Source organism: Brassica napus, chromosome C9, assembly GCF_020379485.1.
Source record: "Brassica napus cultivar Da-Ae chromosome C9, Da-Ae, whole genome shotgun sequence".
Taxonomy (NCBI): Eukaryota; Viridiplantae; Streptophyta; class Magnoliopsida; order Brassicales; family Brassicaceae; genus Brassica; species Brassica napus.
The window spans coordinates 42,524,394-42,546,826 of NC_063452.1; the positions used below are offsets into that span (position 1 = coordinate 42,524,394).

The window sequence follows — 22,433 nt, forward strand, 5'->3', positions numbered from 1 at the left end:
TGAAAGTTGGAGGAGGCAGAGAAGCTTGATGGATGAGGACGGAGAAGAAGCTTCACGACGAGGTGGAGGAGGCTGGACGAACAGACAGCGGAAGAGGCGGGATGAAAAGGCGGAGGAGGAGGCATGACGCTCAAGTTTGCCAGCGGTGGAGAGTTCAACAAGAAGATGGCGGCCTCTTGATTAGGTTTAGTGTTGTATTTTTAGTTTTTTTTTAATTTTGTTTAATGGTATAAACCAATTTAAAAATTACAAACCGGTTCAAATATTTTGTAAACATGTTTTAATATATACATTATATGTTATCTATATTCTAGAGTGATGAGAGGACGAGATCTTTGTAGATGCAGTTTTGAGTGATGAGGTCTGACACGGAGGCCAAGCCGTGGACGTTAATGGCAGCATAGAAGCTGGAGACAGCTACAGAGTTCAGACACAGATGTGGGAGCTGTTCGGGACGCAATGTCGATGGCTGTCTCCCACCACGCAGCTGATTTTGCAGACGGACTACAAGATGTGAACAATTGCCACCGAGTGACGGTTGTTGGTTTCAAACTATTGCCAGAAAGGTGAGTGAGAAGTTTCATCTCATTGGTTACATATATTCTACAAATATATCTTTTTATTCCTCCACTGCAAGGTATATCTTTTTATTCATCCAAGTATGCATCTTTATGGAGTTTTGTAGCTTGTGATTAAGTGTTTAGTGTAGCCAATCTTAAAGCTTCATTCGTGGAGGAGTTTAAGTCTGGAGTTAAGTTTGAACGCTCTTTAAGATTTGAATAGTTTTCATTTTGAAGGATTTGGTAAAGATCCCAACATTTTAACGTTAAATGTGTGGATTCACAGGTTTATTCTTTGGACTGGACACCTGAGATGAACCAGATTGTCAGTGCATCTCAACAAGACACGCTCAGTTAGAAGAGAAAAGTGATGGAAAAGGGAAAGACACAACCAAAGGGCCAATTGATAAAGTGCTGAAAATGCAAGTTTAGATCTTGAAAAGGTCAGACTTTAATAATACGATTAGTTAAATTCTATTTTTATATACTAATATATATTTAAATGGGTATATCACTCTGCCCACCTGCACCAAACCAAACTCACACGCTCACAGGTTTATATATACTATTTATGTATAATTTAGATACTGAAAATGTGGGAGATTGGCACATTTCTCCATTAGAGTTACTCCACAGTGGTCCTTTGCTTGATTTGATCTTCTTCCAGGATGTTGTTCTTCAATGGCTGCCTTGAGTTTACCGTCTCTACCAAATGTCCTTATCTCAGACACTTGTGGAGAAGCTTATGGTCTCTGTGAGTAACCAACTTGAACCGTAGATCTACATAGATAGTTCGTTGTTTGTCTCATATAGTTTTGTTCATCAATTTTCAGGTCAAAGCTGCAGAGCCTTTTCCTTCAATCGTTTCAGCATCTAAAACTATTGCAGTGGTTTCATCTGGATGTGTGGAGATCACGGAGATGCCATACATTTGACAAACAATAATGCTACCGATATCAATGAACATAAAATTTTCTCCAACTCTCTCTTTTTCATGTTACCACCACTCCATTATAAGAAGCTATCTAGAGATTTTTTTTTCTGTCAACAGCTATCTAGAGATTTCATACTTCATAATAACTTAAAAATGAAAAATAATTCACATTTTCATTTTTTTAGTATCTAGATCAAATCTATTAACGACACATTTAATAATTGATGAAATTATTTCTAATTATTTTCAATCGAACCAAGTCTTTTTCACCAAACTTTCTTTGAAATATAATAATATAGTAAAATACGTTAAATATAATTCAAAAAAATATATAGAATTCTGAAAAAAATAGAGTAAGAGATGTAAAGTTTTTTTTTTAACACGAGATTAAAAAGGTGCTTCATACATAGAAAAAAACAATAGTTTGTTCCCCAAACGTATACATAAATTAAGGGAGAATTGCCAAGTGTGACTCAAAATTTGGAGTCAGACCCAAAACAATACCCCAACTTGGGTCAAAGGCAAAAGTAACCTAAAAGGCTATTGAAATTACAACTATCCCCTTGTGACCAAACAAAAAAACGGAATTTTTTTACGTTTCTACCCCTCGCAAGTCGTCTGTTTAGACGACTTGAAAATAAGTCGTCCAGACGACTTAACTAAAGTCGTCTGGACAGTTAGTCTTAAACATAATTTAAAAATTTGTAAAAAATATTTTGATAAGTGAAAAATGGGAATTATGTAATTAACATATGTCTTAGGAGGTATAAATTAAGATATAACAAATTTCAATTGTTTTCAGCATAGATGAGTGAAAGTAGTGAGTCATGATATTCTTAAGTTTATGTTTCATCAACATATGTTGTAGTATTGTATGTGTTCTTAGGGTTAGATTTTGGAAAGCATTAAAACCGTTTTTGAAAATTTTAAAATTACTTATGCGTGTTCATTTCTGTGTATAGTAAACACTATTTAAGTATAATTTGATTTTATAACGTGGTTAGTTAGTTAATCTAGTCATTTTAGTTTAGGGGTTCATTTTAGGGTCTAGGACGACTTAATATTTTGTCGTCTGAAAACAGACGACTAAATATTAAGTCGTCTGTTGTACATTATCAGCCAGAATAAGTCGTCTAAACCGGACCAAACCTTAAAGTTTACCAATGTAATTTTAAAGCTAACCGGATTATTTACCCAATATATAAGGTGATTTTTTTTTTTTTTTCATTTTTCGCGATATTCAGAAACCCTAACAGTTCTCTCTCAAAGGCGATTTCGAATTCCCACGATTTCCGAACAAACCATCGTTCTCAACATCGGCTATCTATCTCACTTCATTCTCACCGTTGTCGCCGCAGCTTCTTCTAACCCTAGCGCCGCCGATTCCTCTAAACCCTAGCGCCGCCGATTCCTCTAAACCCTAGCGCCGCCGCTTCCACTATTTCCGAACAAACCGTCGCCCTCGCCACCGTGGTCACCAACGTTCTAAACACTAGCGCCGCCGCTTCTTCTAAACCCTAGCGCCGCCGCTTCTTCTCTGTAAACCTTAGCGCCGTTTCTCTGTAAACCCTAACGCCGCTAAGTCATCAATCTCGAGGAAAAGATGAACATAAAACGTTGTCTCTATCAATTTACTCATTCTCACCGTTTCACGTTTATTTTTTCAGATCTATAACCGCAATGACGAGTACTCCAACTCCTTCTGCGACTGGAAGACTTGTAAGTAATTTAAGTCGTCTGGAAAGTCTTCCAACTGGACGACTTAGTAGATGACTTAAATATAAGTCGTCCATTTGGAAGACTTTCCAGACGACTTAATTATAAGTCGTCTACTAAGTCGTCTGGACTTATATTGTTGTCTTTGATTATTTTGCAGACAAAAAGGATGGATATTCCAGAACTCCCCCGTAGGTTATACACATCAGGGGAAGAACCAGAAGCCCACAATAGCATTTCGTATCATACGGATAACAGCAAGTTGCATACTGCTCTTAGGAAAGCTCTTACTGATGACGAATTTGAAGAGCTCAAGGAGTCGAGTTTGGGAGTTTTCATCAAGTTCAAGGAGCAGGGATTTGGTTGGGCTTCAAGGCTGGTTCACTACATGCTCAGTTTCAAGCTGGACATTAAGAAGAAGTATGAGATGTGGTCTCTCGTTGGTCCAGAACCTTTGAGGTTTTCACTGTTAGAGTTTGAAAACCTCACTGGTCTAAACTGCGAGTACATCGAGGACCTTGAGACACCAAAATGTGACGTTACCCCAGAGATGGTTTCTTTCTGGGGGATGCTGGGAGTTCATCTGGAAGCTGGGCCAACTACTGATCAGATAATAGCAGCACTGAAGAGATGCGGGGATTGGTCCAGGGAAGATCGCAAGCGGCTCGCGTACCTCTCCATCTTCACTGGATTCATTGAAGGGAGAAAGTTTTCAACCGCTACACGATCTACTCTGGCAAGGCTAGTGATGGAATTAGAACGGTTTGAGAATTATCCATGGGGGAGAGTCGCATTTAAGGTGCTGATGGACTCTTTGTGGAACAAAGAAATTGCTGGCTGTTACACCGTGGATGGGTTTATACAAGTTCTTCAGGTCTGGACGTACACAGCTATGCCGGAATTGGGTGCTAGTATTGGTGGTCCCAGAGCAGACAGTCCGTCTCCACCGATACTGGCTTACGAGGGCAGCAGAGGCCGCAGATCAATGAAAGCTGCTATCTTGAGTCAGGTATTTACTTCAATCCAAAAGACTGCGCAGACGACTTATTATAAGTCGTCTGGAAGGTCGTCCAGCTGGACGACTTATCGGACGACTTAATTAAGTCGTCTGGAAAGTCTTCCATCTGGACGACTTATTAGACGACTTATTATAAGTCGTCTGGAAGGTCTTCCAGCTGGACGACTTAGTAGACGACTTATAATTAAGTCGTCTATTTAGTATTTTTTTTCAAATATCTAACTCGATTCTTCTATTTACTGCAGACCCGCGTGATCAACTTTGTTGAGAAGGACATTAGTGAAATGTGGCCAAAATGGGACTCTGAGGTTGAGGACCTGCCCGCGGAGAACATCATTAAAGTCATGTATGAGCGGAGACCGTGGAAGTGGACCATGGATTGCTGGGAAGTCACTGGTACTAAGGTCAATACAAAACCTAAGGTTGTGACTCCATCAAAGAAGGCCAAAGAGATGGTTGTGTTGGAGGAGGAGGAGGAGGAGGAGGAAGACAATCCAAGACCTCGGAAGAAAGCTCGTAAAGAGGCTCCTAAAGTGGCTAGTGAAGAGGCTAGAGAAGAGGCTAGAGGGGTGACCAGAGAGGAGTTGGAAATTATGTTCAAGGGCGTAGCTGACTGCATGAAAAAAGGGTTTAATAAGTGCATGAGGGAGTTTAGGAAGTTGTCCGATAGATTGGAAGCTGTGGAGAAGAAGGTTGGTGTCACCAATCAGGCTACCCCTCCACCTCTAACCAATCAGGCTACCCCTCAAGATAAACAGCCTACCCCTCTTGCCAAAGAAACCGGGGGTAGAAACAAACAGGCTACCCCTCAAGATAAACAACCTACCCCTCTTGCCAAAGAAACCGGGGGTAGAAACAAACAGCTCCCCTCATGCCAATGAAACGTGGTTAGTAACCAGCCTCCTCCTCATCAAACCAAACAGCAGCCTCCTCCTCCTCAAAAGAAACAGCCTCCTCCTCAAAAGAAACAGCCTCCTCAAATCAAAGAGGTTAGTATCAAATCCAGGGTTAACTAGTTGTCCAGACGACTGTAAAAGTTGTCTGGACGACTAGTTGACCCTGGACGACTTAAACGTAAGTTGTCTGGACGACTAGTTGACCACGGAAGACTTAATTTTAAGTCGTCCAGGTCCAACTAGTCGTCCAGACAACTTTTGTTTAAGTCGTCCAGAGTTAACTTGTGTGCAACTTTTATTGCAGAGATGGTTGCCGGAGGATACAGCAACCGAGGCGAACTCGGTAAATAAGACCTCCAAAGAGATTGTTGCTGTCACTTCCACCGATCACCAACCGAGCCTCGCTTCCACCGATCAACAACCGAGCCTCGCTTCCACCGAGCCAAGCGATCCAGTTTCAGAACCGAGCCTGGTTGTATTGGACAAGCGTGCAAAGAGTAAACGAGCGAAGAAACCTGCTCCCACTGTGAGATCTCCTTATACGGCAGAGAAAAAAAAAGATAAAGTGGCAGCCTATAATCCATTTCCGCCAGTAAACAAAGATCGGTTGAAGGAACTCGCTGATTGGTTGAAAACTGATCCGTAAGTGATTGCTTTACCCATAATAGCTTGATTTAGTCGTCCAAAACTGATTGCTTTTTTGTTTGCAGTCATTATTTAACTAAGACCGAGGACAAACCACGTACATCACCAACAAGGTGGTACCACTTCCTCCGGACAGCCAGAGGATGGCTGGAAGACTGCGTAAGTCTTCTGCACACGATTTAAGTCGTCTACAAAGTCGTCCAAGTAGACTACTTTCCAGACGACTTAAAGATAAATCGTCTGGAAAGTCGTCTACTTGGACGACCACGTAGACGACTTATATTTAAGTCGTCTGGTAACTTCTAACTTGTTATATTTAATATGCAGCATATAGATGCTTGGATTAATGTGCTAAGGCAGAGGTATCAGGAGAACCCACAAGCTTTCAGGAGCGAGCGAATGTGCTTCCTGGATCACAACTTTTCCCAGTCTTGGAGAGAGCAGTATCACCTCTTCAAAACATCGGAACCTGATCACAAAGGTTTAGGAAGAGTTCTACCTGGTGGGGCGTCGTATTTTTATGACGGATCAATACCTTCATTTTGCCAATCAAACAAGAAGTGGGGGGAGGACATTGATGATATCTATGCGCCAGTGAACTTGGACGACAAGCATTGGGTTGCTATTTGGATATCGATCCCTAAGAGGCACATAGTCGTCTGGGACAGCATACCTTCATCTAGTGTACCAGACGCATGGGATGCGATAATGGAGCCTTTTCTCCAGATGGTCCCTTATCTGCTTGTTGAGTGCGCAGCCACCGACGAAATACGGGTCAAATACGGGTTGGAGCCATACACATATGAGAGACCGCTGAAAGGTGTACCCACGGCCAACAATGGTGATTGTGGCGTGTACACTGTAAAGTACATTGAATGTCATGCTCTCGGTGTCTCCTTTGACCCTAAAGACTTTGCTAGGTGCAACGCAAAGAAAATGAGGGATAATATGGCGGTGGATATATGGAAGGAGCTTGTTGATCAGCATCTAAAAGAAAATGTGGATGGTGATAAGTTCGTGGGCTTGTATGATTAGATTAGTGTTTGTATTTGAACTTGTCTTTGTATTTGAATATATAAGTTGAACTTGTAAATATATAAGTTGTAAATATATAAGTTGTCTGGAAGATTAGTGTTTGTATTTGAACTTGTAAATATATAAGTTGTCTGGAAGAAATAAGTCGTCTGGAAGGTTTTCCAACTGGACGACTTACAAATAAGTCGTCTAGAAGGTTTGGACGACTTATTATAAGTCGTCTGGAAGGTTTTCCAACTGGACGACTTACAAATAAGTCGTCTAGAAGGTTTGGACGACTTGAAGGGATAGTAGAAGGTAGTCTAAAAATAAAATACACTTGAAGGGATAGTAGAAGGTCGTCTAAAAATAAAATACACTGGACGACTTAGTAGAAGGTCGTCTAAAAATAAAATACACTGGACGACTTAGTAGAAGGTCGTCTAAAAATAAAATACACTGGACGACTAAAAATTTAGTCGTCTGGACGGGTAATCAAGACTGGACGACTTAAATTTAGGTCGTCTGGACAACTAGTCAACTGGTTGTGTACATTGTGGTTTCGTATGGCCAGTTTCCTTGCAGTTTGAGCATCTCCGTGCCCTGTGTTTCTTCCTGGGTTTGTGTCCTCTCATCCTAGATAGCTCCAACCAAGATTGCCATCTTGATTTCTTCGGTCTCCCCCGACCACGCTTTAGTTCTGGAGGAAAGCATTCTCGTTCCTCAATATGTTGTGACACGATAGGATATATATTCTCTGAGTATCCTGCATACAGATAATTCTTTGAGTACAGTGGACATACAAGTGTGGAGATATGCAAACCAGCATGTATTCCAGCAGCTATAGCATGAGAGCAAGGTATTTTCTCCACTCCATAGACACCACAATCACACTTTGCATGTTCCAAATCAACCACACAGTCCATTTTGCCACCTTTGACAAAGAAATGCCATCCATCAATTGGTTCGACCGTCATCGTACCCGCTATCTCTTCTCGAACAGCAAGCAAGTATTCAACACCCCCGCTATGTTCAGTTGTGAGACTCAAAGCATCTTGTCTCCTTTTCCAATACCATTTTCCTAACTTCTGCCTTATGAACTCCAGCAGGAACGTAATCGGAAATCCTCTTGCTCGCTTCAGTGCGGAATTAATAGATTCAGCAATGTTGCTTGTTTTTATGTTGAACCTGTTCCCCTTACAATAAACCCTTGACCATAGCCTGACGTCGGCTTTCTCCAAATACGTTGCAAGTTCCGGGTTTGCACTCCGTATCTCAGCCATGTACCGGTCAAAATCGTAAACCGTGTGAGCATAAGCAGCCCCTTTCACCAAGTACATGAGATGTTTCCCTTTAAACTTTTTGACAATGTTATCTTGAAGGTGATAATAACATATTCCTCGGGTTGCCCAAGGAAACACCTTATCACACGCACTTTTAATGGCCTTGTGCCGGTCGGAGACTATCACCAGAGGCTTGTCATGAGATATACAACTAGCCAATTTTGTGAAAAACCATTCCCAAGAAGGTATATCTTCCTCATCCACGATCCCAAAAGCCAATGGGAATATCTGAAAATTGCCATCTTGTGCGGCTGCAACTAACATAGTTCCTCCATACTTTCCACTTAGGTGAGTTCCATCCACCACAATGACCCTTCTCTGATACTTAAAACCTTTGATAGAAGCTCCAAAAGAGAGAAATAGATACTTAAATCTTTTCATAGAATCAAGTTCTATCGCCGTGATAGAATCAGGATTTGCAATGGAGATTTGCTCGAGATATGATGCCAGACGCGAATACCCTTCTTCTGCTGATCCTCTCACCAATCTTTGTGCATATAACAGTGCTCTGTATGAAGTGGTGTAATCAAGCGCCATGCCAAACATGTTCCTCATTGCATCAGTGATATGCTGCGGAGTTATCCCATCAATGATTCCAACACGATCAATGAAAAGACTACCTACATACTTCGGAGTACAGTGTCTCCGCTGAGCGATTCGGTCTCCCGCTGAGCATAAATGTTTTTCCACATACTTTGTTACCCAAAACGTGTTTGTCCCATGTTTGACACTCGCTCTGACCTTCCATCCACAATAGCTAACCGGACATGTTGCCACAACGAGAGTTTTCGTTGATTTGTATAATTTGAAAGAAAACTTACCCCTCACTGCTGCCAACCGCAGCTCTGAAAGCAGAGCACCCTTGCTAACAAAACTCTGGTTGACATAGATACTGGTACCATTCGATTTTCCTCCTTCAATAGCATTTGTCTTAGCATATGTCTTTTGGATTTCTTCAAAACAAATATTATCATCATCTTCCTCGTCCTCATCTGGAACCTTTCCATAAAGACTGTAATCCCCACCATTCTGATCCGTTTCACCAACAATAGAATTATCAGCATCCTCCTCCCCATTTTCCTCCTCCCCATCTTCTTCCCATTCACCAGCTTCATCATTATCACCAACATCTTCTTCCCATTCACCAGCTTCATCATTATCACCAACATCTTTTTCCCATTCACCAGCTTCATCAATATCCCTTTTCTCTGAAACCGTTTCGACCTTGCTGCGGCTTGATACACAAAGACATACTCTATGGGTTTTGAGTATCTCCAGCAAGTTTCGAACTTGTCTATCACTTGTAACATGAATGGGAAGACTGCCTGGAGCCATCATCATTTCTGCTGGTAATGAGTAGCTAATCTCCACACTCACTGTTCTCATGTCCAGGTTATAATCTTCTTGAGCCATTGCAACAAGTTCAGCATGTGTTGAATCTTCATTCAATAAAAACAATCTTCCTCCTTTGAGATCATCAACCACAAAATCCCAACGGAAATCTCTCAACAACCATTCTCCATACACTGCATGTAACTGAAAAATCATCTGCAAATATTCAAAATAAAACACATTAGTAAACATAGAGAAAAGGGAAATGAAGAAGTTCAATAAACATTGCCGCAGACGACTTAGCATTAAGTCGTCCAGAAGACTTAAAGGTAAGTCGTCTAAAGAGGTCACTTTTGCAATTGAAAATTAAAAGGGACGACTTAATTCTAAGTCGTCCGGCTTTGTTTGTTAAAAAAAAAACTTCAGACGACTTATATATAAGTCGTCTACGAGAAACGGGCTAGTTTTGCATTTGACCGAATCGTGTCAGATCTTTGACTATTTCTGGACGACTTATAATTCAGTCGTCTCTGGGAAAGTTAAAATTTCAATATTTTATGAAAACTTGACGACTTACGTGTAAGTCGTCCTAGGTTAGTTTTGTAATTGAAAAATAAAACTTGAAATTTAACTTTCTCCAGACGACTTAGATGAAAGTCGTCCAGCTAAACGACTTAATTTAAGGTCGTCCGGGATAAGCAAGGTTTGACCAGAAAATTGGGAAAAATTCTGGACGACTTTGCTTTCCCCGGACGACTTTAAATTAAGTCTTCTGGAGGGACGACTTTATATTAAGTCGTCTGGTTAAAGTTAAATTATGAAGTTTTATTTTTCAATTACAAAACTAACCTAGGACGACTTACACGTAAGTCGTCAAGTTTTCATAAAATATTGAAATTTTAACTTTCCCAGAGACGACTGAATTATAAGTCGTCCAGAAATAGTCAAAGATCTGACACGATTCGGTCAAATGCAAAACTAGCCCGTTTCTCGTAGACGACGTATATATAAGTCGTCTGAAGTGTTTTTTTTAACAAACAAAGCTGGACGACTTAATTTAAGTCGTCCGTTTGACCAGAAGACTCATCAGTAAGTCTTCTACATACAGATGACTTACTAGTAAGTCTTCTACGCGAACAGATCTTGAAAAAAAATTCAAATTCGTACCTTAAACTAGGTGAGATGACTTCGTTTGCACACAGGGTCTTCTCCAACCACCCAGAACCTCAAACGAAAGCAACCGTAAGTCAAAACGAAAGAAATATGGCTCTGCAACCATAGCCCATATTTTGAATCAAAAGCTTGAGTTTTTTGGATGAATATAGAGAGAAAGTGAAAGAAATGTTGTTTTTAGTTCATAACAATTGAAACAGAGAGAGTGTAGAGAGATTTATGTGCATTAAAGGGCATTAAAAGCTCCAAACAGTTCGTACAAGGTTGTTGCCACTATTCATTGCAGTGGCAGTATTGTAAATACTTGAAGAAGATGAGGTTGAGACAGTAAAGAAGCCATTTTCGAAAAAAAAAAAAAAAAATGTTAATGGCATTTTCGTAGATAAAGTGCAGGTGTGGGGTTAAAATCTCAAAAAAAAAAGGAGTCAAAAGAAAAGGTTAGTTTTCTGTTTGACTCCAAGTTTTGAGTCACTTTTGCAAAAAGCCCATAAATTAACAAGAAATTAAAAAAAAAAGACAACTAATGACTAATATATAAGCAGAACAGAAATCTAATTAAAAATTCTGGAAAATGAAAAAAAATAGAAAATATACAAATGAAATGATAAAACATATAGTGAAAGTGCACAATATAGCTTGAATTTTTAAAATTAGTCAACGATTAATAATTGTGAAAATACATCATATCATTTTCATATATAAATTTCAAGCATACATAGAGAAAATCAAAAAGATTTAAAAGGGAAATCCATTTATGATATTGTTTTTAACGTTTATCAAACCAAAGACAGCAAAAATAAAAAATAGTGAATCTTACATAACTTTTTTTTCTATTTTTAGTCACCAAACTGAAGTTTATAGAAATTAATAAGAAAAAATGATGGATAAACAAATTTTAAAATAAAAAGAAACACTTAGAAAAATAAAAATTCCCAACATGTAAAGGATAAAAAAATTAAAGTTATTCGAACTAAATAATATAATAAAAATTCACAATATAACCTAAAATATATAACTTCCAATAATACATAGGAAAAACTCATAAAATCAAATATTATTTGTGATAATGCTTTTTCACGTTAAATCTAACCAAACGGGGCCAGAGTTTAAAAGGAAAGTAGTGGATCTTTTGGAATTTTCTGTTTCTTATGGTGGCAACATTTAAGATAATGAAAATTAAAAACAAACTCTTGGAAGACCGCAATCAAGAATTTGTATATAATCAAAACCAAGAGTTAAAAAATAGTAGGAAAAATAAGCAAGAAAAAAATAAAACAATAAACTTATGCTAAGTGCATAAAAACAGTAGAACAATTGCAAAAGAAATGTGTGATACCAAGCACAATTTTAAGGCTATTACATCCTATCAAATACTAAAAACACATCCAGCTTCCTTACTGAATGAATAAAGAAAACAACGTGTTAAATCAAAACTTTGATAATACTAACATCTTCAGAAACAAACACGATAAAATTTACATGAAGATAAAAGTATAAACGTATTTTAGATAAGTCAAATGAAAATGGTTTAAGCAAAAATACACACTACTCTATTTTTACTTGAATATATAGGAAATAATCAATCACATATGAGGTTGTCTTCTGGTAATCAAATAAACACAATACTAATGAATTGCGATAATTACAAATGAAACAATATAAGGATATCTATATGATAGAAAATCAAACGTTCCTTACGCGATGTCCCTATTATGAAGAACAAGACAAAGGGAACTAATAGGATCTTTATAATGCCACCAAGAAGTTGCAAGTTCAATGATCTTGAAAGTAGATGCAGTGATTGTTTATATTACAAGCAAATAGATAAATTCTTGGAGACAGTTAACCCTTTATAAGAACAACCTCCATTTATGGATCCATTTCCGTTCTTCTCAATTTTCCATTCCAATGGTTTCAATTTTTAATAGTTTTGCTTTGTTGATCTCATCACAGACGGTGCTTGAGTTTCCATTACTTTTTATAAGAAATGCAACATCAATTTGTTAATTATGAACTCTATGATTCTATGAACAAATCAATTTGATTGGAATGCTAAAAAATAAGATTATAAACAAACAAAAAAGTAATTGACAACAAAAATTAAAATACGTATTTCAAACAGTGATCGTCTAAAAATACATTTCTTCTTTAATAACACCTACTTATTTTACGTTACACTTCCGTTATTTAACTCATCTTTTCAATAACATATTCAGCATACAGATAAACTGTTACTAAATGCAATCATCTAAACTCAATTCCATCGTACAAACGATAATCATGCCAACCACATACTCAGCTTTGAGAGTCCAAAATATAATAAACCACAACTAGCCAGTCAATCATGGCTTAAAAACATACAACTAGAATACACGTAAACCGCATCTAACCTATATAATATGTTATACGTAGCAACCTATTAATTAAACACAAACAACGAAATCAAACATAATTAGTTTTCGTATACATAATCCTTCTACACCCTAACATTCTTAAAAACCATAAACGTTGTTATACACTTCTCTTGAAAATGCTAATATGAAATACACATAATGAAAATATACAATAATATAATTATATATATGACACGAAAAGCATATCCCGCGATAAGCATAAGATCATTTTCTTTCGACGTATTTTCATTTTCATTTCTGTTAACATACTTCTTTTATTAAGACCATAAAATGAATTATAAATTCACGTAAGAACAAAGCATACGAACCCGGCGCGTAGCGCCGAAATACCACTAGTATAGCTAAAATCCTTGTAATACACACGAAAATGGATCATGAATGGTGTGGATAAGGAAATAAATGCACCTTGAAATATGATGATTCAATGAATCGAAAAAGTTGAACTTACTATATTGTGAAAAATAATAAGTACAATTTTCCTTATTTTCTTACAAACTACTCTCTCCGTTTTTTTAACAAGCGTCAGTTAGACACATTTCACACAAATTAAAAAATTAACAAAATATACTAATCTACTTTTATTTATTATACAACTGTTTAAAAAAAATGATTTAACTAAATAACTATTGGTCACTTAAAAGGATAAAAGTGATTAATGTGAAAATTTACATTGAAAACGTAGAATAACATTTATTTTGAAACAAATAAAAAAACTAAAATGATATTTTTTATGAAATAGAGGAATATAAAGTAAGTTTATACACAAAATAATAAATGAAAATGGAAGGTTTGCTTCTTCAATAATTGGCGTGAGAAAAACAAAACAGTATCAGAATAATAATAAAGTAAATAAGTGAAGGTGGGTGTTGTTGTAAAATAACTAGGGATCTGATGGAGAGATAGTTGATGTTGATTATCAATCAACTTCTGATCTATGTTTATGAAAAATATAAATAACAAAAGAGAGTTGGACATACAGAGAGAATAAAGACTTTTGTCTTAGTTATATCTTTCAAACATACGTAACATACAGATGTTTATGGGTCTATTTATAGCAACACTTAGTCGGTTAAGACTGAGATATTTTCCAAAGGAAAATAATAAAGAAATCAATACGGATAATCATTATCATCTTCTGATATTATCTAACACTCCCCCTTGATTATCCATCTTGTACTACGTAGTGCCTCGTTAAAAACCTAATCATGGAAAAACCCAATGGGACAAAAACCATGACAAGGAAAAAAGAGTACACTGTCGTAATCTCCCCCTGAGAATAGTGGCCATAGCTTTCTCGTCACAGGTCATGTAAATGCCGCATTCCGATACCATACACGTGTTTTCGGAATGTTGTAATAGGAAGAACCTTCGTAAACAAGTCTGTCGGATAGTCGCTTGACCGTACATATTCGATGTCCACCTTTTTATTTTTCTCGAGCTCCCTTATGTACCAGAAGAATCTTGGAGGAATATGCTTCGTTCTGTCACTCTTAATGTAACCTTATTTGAGTTGAGCGACACAAGCCGAATTATCTTCAAATGTTTTCGTCGGCTCTTTCTCGTTGACTATTCCGCTTAATTCTTATATGTGGTGACTCATTGACCGAAGCCACACATATTCTCGACATGCTTTGAAGAAGTCGAAACCTAGGATCGTTTCTCGGAACGCTATGTAATCGCGGTTTCACCAATTGTAAAACCATATCCAGTTTGTGTTCGACTTTATAAATAGCATGTATCTGCAAAACCATACCAAACTTGAGTTTTCTAGAATAAATCAACCATAATTTAAAACATACCTTGGAGAGAACGGATATTCTCGACGCCGTTCTAATTTCCATGAATAGGAAATGAGCAGGATCTTGCAAAGACATTAGTGTCTAAAAGTATATTTAATCAAATACAACTCGCAAGATATATAAGCTCACATATGCTTTATTACCATTAGCATCTCCAAAGTACTTATTTATGTAAGATCTTACCAGGATCTTTTAAACATCTCTTTCAACATCGAGAGATCTATTTATCATTGGAGTACTTAAAGGAGTCGTTTTATTCATACAAAAGTGTTTTAATAACTTTTTCGTATGATTTGATTGATACACAATTATTCTTTCTCGGAGATGCTCTATCTGGAACCCAAGACAAAACTTTGTCTTTCCGAGATTTTTCATTGCGAACTCCTCTTTCATATGAGTTCGAGCATCATCAACCTCCTTTTGAGTTCCAATTATGTCCAGGTCATCTACATATACAGCAATGATCACAAAGCCAGATGACGATTTCTTTATAAAAACGCATGGACATATCACATCATTCACATATCCTTTACTCAAAAGATATTCACTTAAGCGATTGTACCACATGCGTCCGGATTGCTTTAATCCGTAAAGTGATCGCTGTAACTTGACCGAACAAATCTCCCTGGATTTTTTTTTTCTTTCTTTCAATGCCCCTGGCATTTTCAATCCCTCAGGGAGTTTCATACACATATCGTTATCCAACGATCCATACAAATATGTAGTCAAAACGTCTATAAGATGCATTTCAAGATTTTTAGATGCCATTAGGCTCATCAAAAATCTAAACATAATTGCATCCATTACCGGAGAATACATTTCCTCCAAATCAATTTCCGGTCTCTGAGAAAATCTTTGGGCAACTAATCAAGTTTTATATCGTGTTACTTTTCTCACGAATACCCACTTATACCCAACAAGATTTATATTCTCAGGCGTTATGACTTTAGGTCCAAAGACATTTCTTTTATTCAGGGAGAATAATTCAATTTGAATGGCCGTCTGCCACTCCTCCCAATCATGTCTTTTTAAAATTCCAAAATGGACCTTGGATCGGGATCATCACTTTTATGATAAATCTCTTTGGACAGAAAAGGAGAACATTTCATCAAGATCTTTTATCTTATAACTTTTTCATCAAGGGTGTAGTTGATGGAAATCTCATATTTTTCTGTTCCCTTTTCGTCATCTGGATCATCTTTATTTGGTTCATCTTGACCATTTTCATTTATGCCTTCTTTCAGACATATTTCAGTATCAGGTTCTTCTGGAACCTTACCACTTATGCCTTCTTTCAGACATCTTTCAGTATCAGGTTCTCTTTGAACCTCTCCACTTATGTCTTCTTTCAGACATTTTTCAGTATCAGGTTCTTCAGGAACCTTGCAACTTTTCTCAACCAATTTCTTTCGGGGATTTTTATCTCTAGAACCCGCTAGTCTCCCCCTCTTTAACTGAACTCTAGGTTCATTTATTTTGTTACCATCACTTTGTTCTTTAGGAACATCAACTCTTGATGGAACATTTTCAGCGGGTATATCATGTCGTATCTGTGAACACATCTGGTAACTGGTTTGCCAAATTATGCAAATGCACAATTTCTGGAATTTCCAGCTCTCATTTATTCGTAGGGGATCAAGGTGTAACAACGACTATGTACACCAGGTAATCTCTTTAGGAATTTTTCTAATTCCTCCCCCTTACGCTGGAAATTCATCCTCATTAAATGGCAATCGGCGAACTGTGCCATAAACATATCACCAGTTACTGGTTCAAGATACCTTATATACGGCTTGTTCTAACTCTTCCAGAGTTTTATACATTCCCGAGAGCATCTTTAAGTCTCCAGGGACTTCTAAATATCAAGATGCAACTCGAGTCGTTTTTGTCCTGCCAGACATTTCAATATACTGCATCTATTTTAATTTTTTTCCAGTGACCTTGGAACAAGCCGTTTTTCATACCTCAAGGTCATCTTTCATTTCATTCTCTGGAGAAATATATACCTTGGACTTTTGGTCCAAAAATCTCTCGTTTTTCTAACGAGGTTTATATCGAATTGATGGCCAATCAATTCATGCTATCCTCATATATAGAGGTAGATTCATAATCCTTATTTATATAGCGCTTTTTCATTTATTGTCGACAATCTATTTTCTCTTTGGTTCCATCTTTTTATTCGTACTGATATGGTTAATCGAGATCTCTTTATCATCATCAATGATTTACCCAGGTACCTGACTATTATATTAACCATATCAACGGTCTCATCATGAGATTCATCCTCTATTTATATTTTTGCTCCTTTTCGAGGACTCTTTGGAACCAAAGTGGTCCATCACGTCTCTAGCGTGCCATAGGCTCATATATCGTCCGTTTAGGATACTATTTTCTTATTGGAGCATTTTCAGCTGGAATATGAGATATCATTATTTCATCAAAATGTCTGGCAGGCATTTTGTAAATGGATTATCCTACTTTTCATTGTAATCCATTTCACATATCTCATTCCACCAGCTTATCATATGCTTCTAGTAAACTTGCGAGCATATTTCTAATTATCCATGTACTTTATCCCTCTGGATTGTATATGTCGTTATTACATGCACAACTGCATGTTTACACCCGATCATGGGGATCAATCATCTTATTCGAATTTACTTTATCAAGTTCTTTTTCGAGTGCGAACATAATTTTTTCAATGTTCCACTTACTAGGATTCTTTAATTCTCCCCCTCGAGATGATGACACTCCATGTCTAAAATCTCGTACTGAATCCCACTCTAGAACCAATAACATATTCAGTTTTCTCATTTGGGATGAATTATGTTTCAAATCCTTTAGAGTGAGATCTTAATTTGGGGTCTGCTTAAAAAAATCACATATAGTGAACTTGTTTGATGATTCATCACCATGATGGTTTCCTTTATTTTTTTGACATGCTATATGTGAAAAACTTCTGGTTTTTCAACATTTCACAATAATGTGGATAACATTATTGGAGATGGCTATATATCAGTAAACTTCAGGTTTACCACTCATTTATACTTTTGTCATCCTTTTCTTATGCATGTCTTTTTATCATAAGCTCCTCTAGAGCCAATAATAATTTTTATAGTAATAGATATTGTACTTACTTATTTTGAGAGATGAGAAATATTTGTTACCTTTAGTAGTCATGTACGATGACCCAATATCTGCCAGGTACATCTATCTCCATCCTGAATCTCAAAATCTTATTCAGGAAGATAATTCTCATATCACATCGATATTTTATTTTCATTTTCTGGACCAACCAGAAAATCTGAATCATCAAGATGAGTATTCAAGCTATGAAAAGATGGTTCGGGCTCATAAGAGATGAAGTTTATTTCACTTCCTTTCTCTTTTTCTTTTTGAATCTCGATATAGATCGTCTAAATATTTGGCGTACGAAAACTACGTACCCAATTTTCTTTCTGGCCGTATCTATAGCAAACCTTTTCTGTTTGCCTTTTATCACCCGACCACTTTCATTTTTCGTGGAAGTTTCCATTATTTTCATAGGGACGGAATCTTCTTTCTCGTCCTCTTCCACGACCACGATAGCGGTTTCAACCGCATCCACACCCTTGTTCTTTTCAAGAAGGACCGATTTGATGGTTTAGTATCATGAGTTTCTTTTCTTTTCAATTCTCACGGAGGATTTACATCAACTCAAACAATTTGGTGAATCATTTCTTCCAAGGATTTGATTATTCAAAGATCTTCTAGATCTTTCTCATGATACACCTCATCTTATAAACCATCATTAAAGTGGTGTAAATTATCATGGCTTTATCTTTTTCTCATCCGATATTGTTTCAACTTATCGATGATTTCTCAAAGCTCATTTTTTCTCAGGTGCATCTTTGCACTCACTGCCCAGGTCATATAACTATTTCCCGTAATATCAAGGGCATTTATTTTGAGCTTTGTCAAATTTTATATGATAACCGAATTCATAAAATAATAATATATAAAGACGGAAATTGAAATGCAGAAACTAAATGCATAAATTTAAGGAGCATAAATAAAATTGGAGGTTTAGCCTACCACATGATCCGAAGAGTCTTAGACTACCATATTGATCATTTTTCAAAGTCCGAGGAGACATGGTCTACCATTTTGAATTTTACTTATTTCAAGGTCCGAGGAGATTTAGTCTGTCATTTTTGACCTTTATTTTTATTTTTATTCACGGAGGCAACACCTACCACGTGTTTCTCTGATCGTGAAGGCATAGCCTACCATAACGATCAGTCGGGAAATGCAACGCCTATCATCCCGAAAATAAACGGAAAAGGCCTAGCCTCTCACTCCAGAACAATAATAAAATTTAAATAAATTAAGTATATTGAAACACATAAATTTAAACATTACCTCGACTGGTTTAAAAATTTTCGGATTGATAAACCTCAATTGGTCAGAGTTTCGTGATGATAATGTGTCGTAAAATAACTAGGGATCTGATGGAGAGATAGTTGATGTTGATTATCAATCAACTTCTGATCTATGTTTATGAAGAAAATAAATAACAAAAGAGGTGGACGAGAGAATAAAGACTTTTGTCTTAGTTATATTTTTCAAACATACGTAACATACAGATGTTTATAGGTTTATTTATAGCAACACTTAGTCGGTTAAGACTGAGATATTTTCCAAAGGAAAATAATAAAAAAATCAATATGGATAATCATTATCATCTTCTGATATTATCTAACTGGTGTTATTTTATACCAGATCCTCTTTGATCGGTGCTTATAGTTTGGCATAAAGTGAGCCATATGAATACAAATGTGGAAGTCCAATATAATATTCCCAAGATGAAAATTGGGTAGACTGAAAAAGAAGTCAATTGATCAAACATGAATAAAATTGGGTAAAGATCACATTTTCAATCATTAGACAGTGATCCATCAAGGTCTAGCTACGAAGATAGGCATGGTTAAAGTGGGAATCGTATGACACATTAATTTAGAGCATTCTTATCAATAAAATATTTAACAAGGACAAAAAAGAGAAAATAAATGTTAAAGAATTAAAGGAAAACCTTTTTGTTTTTATAAGCAGCTATATCAAAATAATGAGATTTAAAAAATAAACAAATCACCGTTAAAAGTGATTTTAGTGTATAAATGGTCTAACATGACCAAGAAATTACTCAATTGATCGATTAGTATAATTGTTCTTGCTTTCTAATATTTAATATTAATTTTAGTATAAATATTCAACCGCAACTACCATTCGGAACTTTAAAATATAAATGCTAAGCTTCTATAATTCACCGCTTAGATGTTGTATGAATTAGTCAGAAAGATTATTAAAAGCGTAAATGCTTTTTTTTTTTTTTTTAAACAGGAGGTTCAACGGCGACCCGTAATCTGCAAGTGGTTTCCGATTGCCCGAAGACCCGTAATCCGCACTTGGTTTCCGATTGCCAACCGTCTAATCCCCCCGGCCCGGAACCAGCCGGCACTAATACCCATTACCCAAGGATCCGGCACCAACGCCGCGATAACTTTAAACTTGGGGAGGGCGTAAAGCATTCCGTGGCCACATGGGGTATTCGAATTAAAAGTGTAAATGCGTGAAGACAAACATTTGGACCCACATAGGTTCATCAAGCAATCAAAATGTATGTTTTAAATCGCATTCGGATTGCGTTATTTATATTTTTCAAACTTTGTACCTATGATCAGCAATATTTCACTCGCACGATTCTGAACTTAATTACTTTAGATAAGTTGTGTATAGTTTGCAAGAATGTGAAAATAAGCCAAAATTCCAAACACTTTCATCACTTCAACACCAATTGCTAGACCTTTTCAATTAATAGTTTTCCCTATACCGCTTTGTTACTGTTTTCCTAAAATTTCTTGATCATCCCGTGCTGTATTCACCAAACTTCAGTTTACATTTTCAAAATCTTTTTTCATACGGAGTTTAAATAATACGTTTGTTGATCCCCCCAAAAGTACTTAAGATACGAGAATTAATATATTTTTTTTTAAATTGAAACTGAAAAAGAACATTCGTAAAAGAAAAAAAATTACAATTATCTTTTCCGGGGTGCCCCGAAATATCTCCTTACAAGTGTAACCAGGACAGTGGGCACGCAATAAAATTCGATCCCACTCATATATACGCATAGGAGACGCCCTAGAGTTATTATCTATTAATCCAAAATAACAAACACAAGAATTGTATTAGTTCCTTAAATTTAATAATTTATCTTTACTGGTGACACAAAATGTTAACTATACTTGAAGCTTGGACACCTACTTTGGACTCACAAAGCTAGTATTCATGATTGTCAATATTCCTGATATTTAGAGCTAGTTGTGTGTAATTTCTCTTGTAAGATATTTGTAGGACCATCTACCCCACTAGTTATATAACATTTTCCAATAATCATCCTTTGTATGGATCTAAGAGCACTTTCAACGGTGTTTTCGGTGGTTCGGAATCATAGGTAAACGTTTTAGAATTTTTTATTATTATTTTTCTTTGTCTGTTAAAAAAAAAAAAAATTAAGACGGAACCAATCGCAGATCGCCACGTGTCGTGGGATCCATGAATAGTATAAAGATTCACTAACAATCAGTCCTTAGTTAAAGATTTTAAGTATTCAATTCTTAACCAAATATGAGCCCCACCAAATATCTTAATATTATTTTGCTAAAGAGTCTAAAATCTTCGGTTGGAGGTGCTCCAAGTGTGTACCACTATAATATTATTTTTAGTTTAACGAAGCATGACCATACTCGAAAGAATATCTAATACTATTATTTTACAACAGTTAACACGTTCACTTTATAACTAACTATTGCTACTAAAAACGGATGAAAGAACTATTCCAACCATCAGTACTGCGTCACTACTGCCTAATCTATAGGGTACCATATTGTAATACCACCATTTACAATAATTAATCAAACAAATACAAATACTTAAGATGTGCATTATCTACCCAACTCTAGTCAACTTCACATTAAATACTATCACTTGGACATAATAGCTGCTACATTAGCTTGTTTTCCAACTCTATATCAACTAGTGCGCTATATTTGAACGTTATGACGAATTTGAATCAGTCTAGGAGTCTGATTGTTGTTTGGGCTGTTGAGGCTTTGTGGTCGGATAACTTTCAATTTAAAATAAACCTTGCTTTTATTTTATTTATAGAGACGTCCCAATATAGTTCAGTTCTACTTTTATGAATTTAACGTGTAGACGAAAAGACTCAAAAGTCGAACATGTATTTATTCAACTTGCCACTTTATTTGGGTTTGGTATGTTTGTGATCACTTGGTATACAGTTGACATTTACTAGTTTTTTGCTTGACTAGCTTGAGAATATGTTAATTTAGGCTGAGAATGAGAAGTGTGAAAAAGGTAGTTCTACCATCTGGTGGATGTTCCGTATGTGTTTTTGCCATTCATCAACTTTGATTTTACAAATTGTGTTTCATATTTTTAATAATAATAAATCAATGAATTACTAGTGGTTCAGTTTTACAAAGAAAAATCAAGTTCTGCTATAAACAGAAGATACATATCATTTAGCA

At 36.4% G+C, this 22,433-nt stretch overlaps 2 long non-coding RNA genes across 4 annotated transcripts; both read left to right on the forward strand.

Moving 5' to 3' along the window:
• Nucleotides 1-65: 65 nt before the first annotated feature.
• Nucleotides 66-981, forward strand: LOC125593365. 3 transcript variants are annotated; one of them, XR_007329281.1, is made up of 3 exons: nt 66-184; nt 315-566; nt 847-981. It is a non-coding gene; the product is annotated as an uncharacterized LOC125593365 (long non-coding RNA). The 3 variants fall into 3 exon arrangements; XR_007329282.1 differs by having other exon boundaries at nt 342-566; XR_007329283.1 differs by having other exon boundaries at nt 348-566.
• Nucleotides 982-986: 5 nt separating this feature from the next.
• LOC125593366 lies at nt 987-1,496 on the forward strand. Its single transcript, XR_007329284.1, has 3 exons — nt 987-1,003; nt 1,228-1,314; nt 1,394-1,496. It is a non-coding gene; the product is annotated as an uncharacterized LOC125593366 (long non-coding RNA).
• Nucleotides 1,497-22,433: the final 20,937 nt, after the last annotated feature.